Source organism: Papio anubis, chromosome 3 (genome assembly GCF_008728515.1).
Source record: "Papio anubis isolate 15944 chromosome 3, Panubis1.0, whole genome shotgun sequence".
Taxonomy (NCBI): Eukaryota; Metazoa; Chordata; class Mammalia; order Primates; family Cercopithecidae; genus Papio; species Papio anubis.
This window is the reverse complement of record NC_044978.1, coordinates 23989654-24001949: the sequence shown is the minus strand read 5'-3', so window position 1 is coordinate 24001949 and position 12296 is coordinate 23989654.

Here is a 12296-nt window from a genome sequence, read left to right as displayed (position 1 = left end):
TTCTCCTAGACAGTCAGCCTATGAATCAACACAATCATGACTTGAATTTCTAGGGTAGTACATAATTCTAGTTTTAATTTAAATCATTGCAAAATTCCCTGAGGATCGGTGTTTTTAAAAACAAGTCAAAGATTTGGCTTAGCTGGGTTAAGGGTCATCAGTGTGACCCAAGCTGATACTGACTATGGTCTATACTGATGACTCAGAAAAGAAAAATACCCTTGATGAAGCTTACTGAAAATTTCCACGATGCTAGGGGCCACAAAACCTGTAATCTTTTGGAGGGTGCCATAGTTTCTTCGACCTCTTATGCACATTATCCTGTCTTAGCTCTTTTAGTATTGTACCTCCTTCCCTTTCCTTTCTCCATTCCTTCCTTTTGAAGATTCATTCAGCAATTACTAAGTGTTCACCCTGTGTTGTCTATCAGGGATTCCACTAGCACTTTGCTATGGTCTATGGTCACCACTGCCATCACTGTTATCATTGTCACCATCACTACCATCCTCACCATGACTGAGTGTATGTCGTATGCTGCACTCAGCGCTAGGCACTTGAAATGCAGTGTTTTGAAACCCAGCTACAATATTTTAAGGTGAGAAGTGATGCAGCTTTCCTATTTAACAGATGAAGAAAGAGATTCAGAATTGAAGTTAAATTCCCCACTTCATACAGCTGAAATGTGGCAGAGCACAATTACAGCCTATGTCTGCCTTACTTCTAGTCCATCCTGTTTCCACCTTACCTCACTTCTTTAGCACGGCCTGGAAAGAATTGTGTACTTCTTCATTAAATGTATCTTTGTTTTATATTCTTTTAACTATTCACATAGGCTGATTGCTATACTTTGGGCTTCAAGGGAGTATTTATTACCTATTTTGAAAGAAGGCCCTTTGAAGATGATTTTAAAACGTTTTTCAAGTAAATGCAATAGCTCTTGTTTATTGCTTCTTGCCATGTGGAATTACTGTAAATCCAATTAGTTTGATCAAGTTCCCTGTAGACATGGTGTTGTTTGCCACAGATGTTATGCTTGGTCCTGATGTTATGCAGTAGAGAGAGACGTTTCAGGATTTGCCAGGGACGTCAGCAGAACAGGGCAGCTGAGGACAGGGATGCCTGGCATCACAACTGCCTCCTAGTCTCCCACCTTCCCTAAGAGGGAAAGGATTTCCTGGGAAGCCCACCCAGCTGCAGGGTTTGGTTGCTGACTTTCTGTCTGTTTTGAAGTTATAGTCAGGGCAGGCAGCAGCAGGGGTGGAGTTGGAGTGTACAGAATGGAATATCAACAGTCCTGAAGTCAGCAAAAAAATGAATGTAGACAACACTTGAAAACAAAGGAACATAGACCCTTAGCAGGCATAGTGAGGCTTCCTCTCCTGGGCAAAGGTTCCCTGTTAGTGTACAATCTGGAAGGAAGGCTGTAAGGACGGTCCCGTGGTGCACATATTAAATGAGTTAAAGCACTTAGAAAACTGCCTGGCATGTAGCAAGGGCTCAACAAATGCAATCACTATTTTTATTACTTAATAATGTGTTGTTATTATTACTCAAAGATGGGTTACCACTGTTGCTCAAAATGTGTTTTTATTTTTATTGTTACTGCTCTTATTCCAAGGTAAGTTGTGAGACTTGGTACTCAGAAACTAGAATCATGGAAGAAACCCAGGTTAAAGACCCACCGGGAAGGCCAGTGCTTGGACATGAGGTGAAAACCTAGTTATCAGAAGAGCGATAGTGCAATACTGCATTAGGGATAAGAATCTTAGAGCTGATAAATATCCCTATGTTAGAGTGAGATGGGTCTAGGGACCTACAGTTGGCTGGAGCCTGCTGATGGGATTCAGTGCAGAGCAAACAGGTAAGGAAACTGGCTTCTCTTTGCACAAAAAGCTATTTTTTGTTTTGTTTTTTATTTTATTTTGTGTTGTTTTGAGACAGAGTCTCGCTCTGTGGCCCAGTCTGGAGTGCAGTGGCACTATCCTGGCTCACTGCAACCTCCGCCTCCCAGGTTCAAGCAGTTATCCTGCCTCCGTCTCCCAAGTAGCTGGGATTACAGGCACCTGCCATCATGCCTGGCTAAGATTTTTGCATTTTTAGTAGAAGCAGGATTTCACCATGTTGGCCAGGCTGGTTTCGAACTCCTGACCTCAAGTGATCCGCCCACCTCAGCCTCCAAAAGTGCTAGGGTTATAGGCGTGAGCCACTGTGCCCAGCTAAAGCTATTATTTAGTAATAGTTTTAATATCAACTATAGAAATATTTGAATAAGTTAAAATCATTTAAATAATTACTTATATTTTATCTCATGGCTATTTAATTGACAACTATTTTTAATATTAAGGCCAGAATGATAAGATGAGAAAAGAGAGAAAAAACCACAATGCATTTATATTTCAAGAATTGTGAGCTTAGTGTCTACCCTGCATTGTTAGAAGCTGCTTGGGACAGTTGGTGTCTCTGAAATGTTATCACCTAAAGTTCCATGTGGAGATGACAGTGATAGAAGATGAAGAAACTTTGTCCAGATGTTCTGGGTAACTGGAATGTGAATATCCACAGGTATTTGTTGAAAGAATGAATGCATGCCAAGAGAAGGGGAGGCACAGTGGGAGGTGAGTGGCACATACCTGAACAAAGATGGCCCAACGTTCAGAGTCTCAGCAGCAGCATGCAATCGGACACTTACTGGGCAAAAAACACTTGCTGATGAAATAGCCATAACATTTTACTTTATAAACACTTAAAATATCCCTATTGTGATTGCTACAAAACTGGGAGAAATATTTCTTTTTTATATAATTTTTCAGAATTAAACAATGACTAGCACTTTGTCTTGAAACTGATGTGACTGAAATTCTTCTCATGAACTTAGGAACCAATTGACTAAGGAATAGGATATGTAATGAATGATTGAGAAATCACTAGTTGATTATCATAAACCAAAACTCAATACATGCACAAAGTATGTAAACCGGAAAATGAGCCAATGTCTTTTTCTTTTTTTTTTGAACAGTTGAATCAGTGGTTGAGTTTGTCAAGTTGCATGAATTTGACTGTCATCACAATGCAGCGTTCGCATAGTCCTGATTACATGACTTACAGTTTTCCAGTGAACCCTCTGGCTAAAACTGCTCTTTCTTCCTACCCACATTTACACTAATATTTATTCTAGAAATTCCTAAAAATTCAGCCCTGACACTACCAGGGCGACTTCTGTTCTCTGCCTTGTCATGGAGCTATCTAAGAGCAGCTGGCCATAGTCATTCACCTATAGTTATCCTTTGCTCCAGAAACTCCACCGCAGCTTCCCCTGTGTTTATTTTAAACCTTAAATTCGAAGAGCAAAATGATGAGAAAAATAGCATTGAGTCTAACCAGGGCTTCATAAATATGTTGCCATGGCTTATCTCGCTACATGAACCACTGCTGTGGGATTTGGGGTCTGGTTAGGGAAGATTAAAGCAGTGGGTGGTGCAGCATTCTTTGCTTAAAACCTAAAATACACCTCCTTGTGCATTAAATACACAGAGGTATTTCAAAGCCAAGTATGTGTGTAATTAAAGTAAGAAAGCGCCAACCTCGAGCTTCAGGCTGCCACATGTGCTCTTTGTCAAGCCTTGGGAAGGCCAACAAATACACTGAGCTGCCAGGCAGATGTGAAAAGAAGCATTAGATGCTGGAGTTCCAGTTGAATCCTTTGGCAGTGAACCGTCCTGCAGGCTCATGCCCGCACAAACTTGGTTATGTATCTCCTTCCTTTTATTCACAGACACGGAGTGAGGATACAGCTCCTGCTAATTTCAGCACAAGGCTCTCACTTCTTCAATGGGGCAGCTGGGGAGCCGGTATCTGCATAAGCTGGATATGGCTTATTTGAGTGAATGGATCGCATGCCCGGTATCGACATCCCAGGTTCTTCAGGGTTGTAGCTAAACAAAAAGATTGAAAAGGGGAAAGTCATTTTTTTTTTTCCATGCAGGACTCACTTTCAAACCCAGTGTCATTATTCATGAGTTTTCGCAATGTAAGCATGGCGCCGCTTTCGCTTGCGTTCCTGCTTTCTGTTTTCCTATTCACCTGTCTCTTGGGTAACATTTTATTTGTCCCAAGCATCCTTTCCTTCCCTTTGCCTGTCTTCGTTCCTTCTCTTCTGTCTCCCGTGTCTCTACTTCTTTGCACGCTCTCTGTCTGCCTCTCTGGACCTCTCTGGGTCACGACGGCATTTAGCGAGGAAAGCGTCTGAGGTCAACCCGCACGGATTTTTTCTTCCTCCTCTTCCCCACAGGTTCTTCCTCTGGAAAGGGGCTTCAGAGGAGAGGATCTTCTTTAGCTCCACCCTCTTGCTGGGCAGCTTGCTCTCCAGACAACTCCCTTGACCTTGTCCACAGCCCTAGCCTTCATAACTCCCCAGTCCCAGCCCTGACCCCAAGATTCCAGGTCCTAACTCTGGGCTCTGCCCTGGCCTGTCTGAAATCAGGTGTCCTGGATGAAACACAAAGTCAGTCAAGAGTTAGGCTGCTTCCCTCACCACTGACAGATATGTGAAATTTCAACCAACTAACTGGAACTCAGAAGATCAGGCAGTATGGTAGGATTGAAAGAGCCTGGGACTGGACTCGGAAGATCTGAGCAGTGGCTGCAGTTTGTCTAATAAAGGAGCTTGGCACCTCTTGGAATCTCAGTCTCCTCATATTGAACTAGCAGACGGTGGAGCTGCTCTTCAACTATTGATTAAAGTCGTTTTCCTGATAACCTCATAGGTCTACAAAGGAAATTTCCTATGGAATGTAAGAGAGAGTCAGAAGGGGAGGCAAACTAAAATCTTTATGTTGTGACATTGAGTATGTTTTGTTTAAAACGTGTCATGACTCAGAAATAGCTTTGTACTGCTCAGCAAAGCCTGGCCATAAAAGAGTTGTGACTCCTAAATATTAGTGATGTTGACTCCTTGAGCAAGACAAGCAATCAAGTCCTTGGACGTGTCCCCTCCACCGCCACACTCCTGCAGAGTGGATCTTAGAAATGCAAAGAAGCCTCTAGGTTTGACGCAACAGCTATGGGCAGAGGAATCAGTGAAAACTGGCACTGATATTGGAGGGCGGGAGCAAGGTAGTGGGGGCAGGGAGGTGACAGGCTGCCCTTGGTGTCAAATCCAAACTGTGGGGTGACGCTCTGAATCCTTTAGATATAGGAGGTATACCTATACCTGTCTATATCTATGTCCGTGTCTGTGGCTAGCCCTAAATCTCTATCTATCTATCTATCATCTGTCTGTCTGTCTGTCTATCTATCTATCTATCTATCTATCTCCATCCATGCAGCTATATCCAGGACCTGTTAGCACCTTAGTCATTAGCAACCACATTGACTGGGGACTGGGGAGTGCCAGAACGCTGAGGGGACCCTGTTCTGGAATCAGAGGTGTGAGAGAAGAGGATGGGTAGGCAGATGGAGCTGCTCTACTTTTAAAATTATCTATGTTGAACAGACTTGCTTTTCATTTGTAATAACCTCAAGTTAGAGTGTCTGGTTCTTAGAGTGAGCTGGAATAAGCTATCTTTAAAACTTCACACCATTTAGGAGGCATTTTGAAATAGTTTTTCTGCTTACTGATCAGAATCGTGTCAAAGAACAAATGAGAGTATGTGAAAATGCTACTGCACCATTGACATCTGTGAGATTATGAGGGTGCATATTTCTGTATATTTATGTGTGCCAAGTAATAGCAAAACAGTTAAGAGGCTATTGGGGGAAAATCGTGTATACTTTCTTGGGAAAAATCTTTTCCTGAATTTTAAAAGGATAATTTTATTTTCTTGCAGTGGGTTGTTTTGCCCAGTGCCAAAAACAAGTATGTAACAGTGTCCAAGCAGGGAAAAGCCACTCTGCCTCAGGCTGTTCTGTCCTAACATGTAACCACAAATATTTCTCATGCTGTAAATACCCTTTGTAGAATTCAGATCATGTAACCTTTTAGTTTTGAAATATTGCCACTTATGTGAACTTCTGATAATCTTTGAATGTCAGATTTTGTCCTGGCCTTGCAAATCTTTTCTCCCTGCTTTTTAAAAAGACCATCATTTAGGAGACAAGAACTCAGCCTAGGGATGCTGGTTAGCCAGTGACTAAATACTCCAGGATGCCAACATAAACCTCAACCAACAGCGGGCCTCTGCTAATGTTAGGCAGCTTTTGACTCTTCACATTTACTGACAGTCAGACTCCAAAAGGAATGTCTTTCATTCTTCTTTTTCTTTCCTTGTGTTTGTATACTGATGGACAGAAAGAACTTAGCACAGGGCCTGGGTCATAGTAAAAGCTACCTCTTAAGTCTGTCTCTTGTTTATTACAGGCATTGGCATCCTTTTAACAGTGAAGTACTGTATCTGTGAAAGTATTACAGAATGGTAGGAAACTAAACTTTGGCTGTATATCCAAGGCTTAGAAGAAATTATAACGGGACAGACGGAACTCAGGTTGCTGCCATCTGAGAGCAGAAGGGAAAGAAGAGGAACATTCCCCTGTTCTTCCCCATCCTGCTTGGGTTTGGTTTGGTTCGATTTCCTTTGGAATCTGCAATTGCCCCAGCAGGCATTTAAGCCCTCTGAGTCCTAAGACACACAGTGATGGGATTAAGGTGCATGACATACGAAAGAAAAGGGCAAAAGCATTTTAGATGTGGTACCAGGGCAAGGATTGGGGCACTTCAGAGTTTCTTTTTAAAGCTGTTAGAGATAGAGACTTTTGTGTGAGGGAAACAAGTGCTCTTCGTTGGATTTTAGCTACAGAAGTGCTAGGCGAAATCACCCTCGCAAGAACAGCACAGTGCAGTGGGTAATGCTCACTACAATTACCGTTCAGAGAGCACTGGAGCAGTTTCTTGACGCCCACCTCCACGCTGAGAGTGAGGTGCCAGAGGGCAGACTGCTGGCTGGTGGCACAAGGAGTCATGGGAAGGTCATGGGCTTTGAGGTGGGACATACCTGGCTTCAAATCCACTTATCAACTGTGTGATGTTTGACAAGTTAATGTCTCAGAAACTCAGTTTTATAGCCCCGAGCCAAAACCAAAAACACCTTCCTTGCCTGGCTGGTATGAGAATTCTTTGCGATAAGGTACATAAAACCTGTACAGATAGGCACCAACCAGTGCCGTTTTCCTGGACAAATTCATGATTTAGGGAAAGCAGTCTTTTGCCTTTTAAAAAGATCTACCATAAGCTAAACAGACTTAAATATGTTTACGGAGCCATGCAACCAGCTTAATTTGCATAAAATAGAAACATTTCTCAGATACACAGCTGGATACTGAAAACTTCAGAATTGGCCTGGCCAAACCCAGAGAAAACCGAATATAGGGTAGGGGTTTTTTTTTTTTTTTCTTTTTCGTCACAAAATTAGGAAATGGAGAACAGAAGCCTGTCCATCCTGGCAATAATGTTTCGTAATTCAAGGAAAATAAGACTTCCATTTTGCATTTAGTTCCAGTTTGATACATTTTTGTAGCAGTAGATTTTGGGTAGGTTTTAGAATTGTCCAAGACCAGCAATTCATTTTTCCAGAGGTTTCATGGAATCAGGTAATGTCAAAACAAAGAAAACTCAGCAATAAGATGAGAAGGTTATTTCGAGGCAAAGTAGTGGTGGGATGAATCCCGCCCCCCACCATGACCCACTCCCAAGACTCAGCTGGTAGTAATCATAGTAATAAGTATGATGATAATAGTGAGGATAACAACAGTTAACGTTACTGGAGAAGTTACTGTGCAAGAGGGAATGTGTTAAGTGCATTTCCTATATTTTATCTTTCTTTTTTGCCACAATTACACTTTTATTTTTTATATTTTTAAATTATACTTTGAGTTCTGGGGTACATGTGCAGAACTTGAAGTTTTGTTACATAGGTATAGTTGAGACAAGAATCTTGCTCTGTTGCCCAGGCTGGAGCATAGTGGCGCGATCTCAGCTCACTGCATCCTCCGCCGCCCGGGTTCAAGTGATTCTCCTGCCTTAGCCTCCCAAGTAGCTGGGACTACAGGCACCCACCCACATCTGGCTAATTTTTGTATTTTAGTAGAGACAGGGATCTTGCCATGTTGGCCAGGCTGGTCTTGAACTCCTGACCTCAAGTGATTTGCCTGCCTCAGCCTCCCAAAGTGCTGGGATTACAAGTGTGAGCCACCGCACCTGGCCCATTTCCTATATTTTTCCATTTACTCTCACTAACAAATCTATGCACTATTTTTAATCCCTGTTCCAAAGTTGGGGAAACCAAAGCATGCTTAAAAACACTGTTAATTAACTAGTGAGATGCAGACCATGAGGCCTAAGTTTGCAGTCCCTTGTGAGAAACAGGCACCTAGCATCTCTGAGAAGAGCCCATGTAAGCCTTCTACGAATAACCTTTTTTAGAATTAATATGAATTTGCTAATTATTTCTACCATTGCAAATTATTTTCCCAACCCACATTGCTGGCGTATTCTTTTAGATTGGGATTTTTCAACCTTGATCCAATTGACATTTTGGGATTGATCAATTTTTCTTGTATAGGCTGTATTGTATTGCCTGGGTTCAGGCTCTGCTGTTACCAGCCTCAGCACCACACTTTCCTTATTGGCATCCCTCAGGCCTATCCATCCGTTTGTGGCCCTGTCCTCATTAGCCGGATGGAAGGTGCCCTCTGCTCTCTGCCAAGCCCTGACTGATTACAATACTAAACAAAGCAATAGTTTGTTTGGAAATAATGTCTGTGCCTGCCTCTTTAAATTACAGACCCAAGCTCTGTTCCAAAGCCATATTTTTCCTACCTCTTAAATGAGCAGATGAAGTTTCCGACAGGTTGGCTCTGGGCCACATCAGATGAAGACATGCAGTCACCTCCTGTTTAGTCTTCTGGATTGATCCTGGTAAAGCAGCACTGGCCTTCAGGAAGAACAGCCTTCCTGTTCAGGAAAAATCCACGTTTGCCTCTGTCCCCTCTTTTTGGTTTATGAAATCTCGTCTGCCCTCCTCCACAGCACAGCACAGGTGAGGAAAATAGACCTCTTTGTAATTTGGGGCCAAACCATTCAGAATGTATAAAATCATTCATTAAAATAGAAATAATTCACATTTCTTGATTGGTCTATAGCAGTTTGAAGCAAATTAGGTTGTCATGAAGCAGCTGTCTTGGAGGTTTATGCCAGGGCTCTGAGGCTCCCTCTGTCCCCCTGAGAATGTAAAGGACTCCTTGAATACCAGGGCCAGGCTACATCCGACTTCACTCATTGGAGCCTCTCAGGGGGAAGTACTGGGGAGCATGAAAAAATGCCAGCCCTATTGATGCTAAAGGCAGCACATAATAAATATTCACTTTCATCTTCCTTCCTTCCCTCTCTAACTTCCCTAATATGAAAGGTAAAAAACGGGGCTAGGGGAAAGGAACTCTCAAAGGAAGAGAGAAAGAGTATAGATCTTGGAGACTGGAGGTGAAGTGGTGGAGTTTGTGGAGTCTCTGTAGCTCCGTTGGCCTTTTTGGCGGTGTTTGGGTTCTGGGTGCCTTTGAGTGCACCCTTCCCCTCTCTCTGCCTTCTCATGTCTGTTTGGCTGTGTGGAGGTAGTGAGGTAGTGGTTAGCGCCTGGTGGAAAAGAAGCAGAAGCTGCTGTGAAGCTCAAGGGAAATCATTTCTTCCTTTCTGCCAAGACAGATCATGAGTGCAGGGAAGGAAGCTGCACCCGAAGGCGCTGCCCACTGGATGGGGCTAGGCTGTTCCTCTCAACGGGTGAGGAAAGGGAGAGGAGCCCACTTCAGGCTTCATAAACAAGGAGTGTCTGAGTTCCTGAGAATACGAAAGGCACATGGGAGGATGGAACCTCAACCTTAGCAAGGTATTGCATATTCTAAAAAAATCCTTGATATCCCCACCTCCCAACTGGGTGTATTGATGACTGAATAAATGCTAAAGAAAGACTATAGGACTAAAGTGTCTTAAATGTTCCTTAACCAAAAAATGGAAAACACTACAAAGTATGTGGGGAGATGAAGGAGAGAATTTAATAATCCATTGTCTTAGTCCTTTTGGGCTGCTAAAACAAAATACCATGGACTGTGTGGCTTATAAACAACAGAAATTTATTTCTGACAATTCTAGGCACTGAAAAGTCCAAGATGAAAGCACCAGTAGACTCAGTGTCTGGTGAGTGCCTGTGTTCCCATACACAGTGCCTCTTTGCTGTGTCCTCACTCAGCGGAAAGGTGAGGGTCTCTCTGGGGCCTCTTTTATGAGGTCATTAATCCCAATCATGAGGGCTCTGCCTTTATGATCTAATCACCATTCCAAAGGCCCCATCTCTTAATGGGATCACCTTGGGGCTTAGGATTTCGAAATTTGAACTTTAGGAGACAGAAACATTCAGACCATAGGATTTATTTAGAAACGGTTTCATTTACTTAAATGTGACCCATAGGACACTTGATATTGGCATGTCAGCCACTTTCTTTCGCACTTTACAGAAGTCCACTCTCCTGGGGTGCAGAAGTTCCAGCACCTGGCCAGGTGCCGTGGTTCATGCCTGTAATCCCAGCACTTTGGGAGGCCGAGGCAGGCGGATCACTTGAGGTCGGGAGTTCAAGACCAGCCTGGCCAACATGGTGAAACCCATTCTCCACAAAAACAAAAAACAAAAACAAAAATTAGCCGGGTGTGGTGGCACGCACCTATAATCCCAGCTACCGAGGTGGCACGCACCTATAATCCCAGCTACAGGAGAATATCTTGAACCCAGGAGGCAGAGGTTGCAGTAAGCCAAGATGGTGCCACTGTACTCCAGCTTGTGTAACAGGGAGGGACTCTGTCTCCAGAAAATTCCAGCATTGGGGGTTTAAACATTGCATTATCTTCAATAATGATTGATTAATGAGCATTTTCATATAAATATATACATTCATTTTGATTTTAAGATTCAATAAAATTCATTTGAATTTACAACAATGTTGTGATAACATATATGGCAAGTATGTTATCTCCGTAAGGAAATTGGTGCTTCGAGAAGTTAATGACTTCTTAGTTAATTATACAGTCAGTAAGTGCTAGAAGCCGGCTCCTCTGCCACTGGTTGGTCCTGTGCACTTCCCCCCATTGTGTACTATTTCCCCTGAAAATGGGAGAATGTGTCTGCTTCTAAGGACATTATGCAATCAGAATTATCTTTGAAAAGTGGGGTTTAGGCCGGGTGCGGTGGCTCAAGCCTGTAATCCCAGCACTTTGGGAGGCCGAGGTGGGTGGATCACGAGGTCAGGAGATCGAGACCATCCTGGCTGACACGGTGAAACCCCGTCTCTACTAAAAAATACAAAAAACTAGCTGGGCGAGATGGCGGGCGCCTGTAGTCCCAGCTACTCGGGAGGCTGAGGCAGGAGAATGACGTGAACCCGGGAGGCGGAGCTTGCAGTGAGCTGAGATCCGGCCACTGCACTCCAGCCTGGCGGCAGAGTGAGACTCCCTCTCAAAAAAAGAAAAAAAAAAAAAAGAAAAGTGGGGTTTGGAGGCAGGAGCCACTGGACAATATTTGAGTCTGACACAGAAATTACAGAAACTACTTTATTTTAGCAGGAATCTCAAAGTTTCTTTTATTAGCTGAAATTTTCTCAATCCAGAGAATTGTTGCATCTCTTCATGAGCTTGAGAGCCATGGGGCATGTGTGATTATCCTTATTTTATCAATGAAAACCTTGAGGCTCAGAGAAATTAAGTAATGTGTAGTGATAAATTTGGCATTGTCCAAAGAGAGGGCTGGACTTGGCCCTCAACTTCTGGAAGGTAATCTATGTCATACCTAATAGGAAGGAGAGTCTTTGGGGAGGGGTCCATCGATGCCTGACTGTCTGAGGCTGATCGTACCAGAAGGACCAACCATGCGATTTAAGGGTTGAGCCTTCGGAGAAGTTAACCTGGAGACTGAGTGTCAACTCTGTAGACAGTCAATCCACGAAGCAATCAGTCATGCCTACCTAATGAAGCCCCAGTAAAACCTCTGCTCATGGAGACTTGGGTCATCTTCTCTGGTTAGCAGTACTCCATGTATGTTGTCCTACACCAAGGCTGAGAACGTAACATGTTCTGGGGACAGCAGAAGCTTCACAGGTGCAGCCCTTTGTATGCTTTCCTTATAATAAACCATAACCCCATGAGTATAACAAACAGCCTTCAGTGAGCATCCTTTTAGTGAATTATCAAATGTGAGGGTGATTTGGGGAACCTCTTGACCTTGGGGTTAGTGTCAGAAGTGTGGGAGATTTTGTGTTGACTTTCTTTT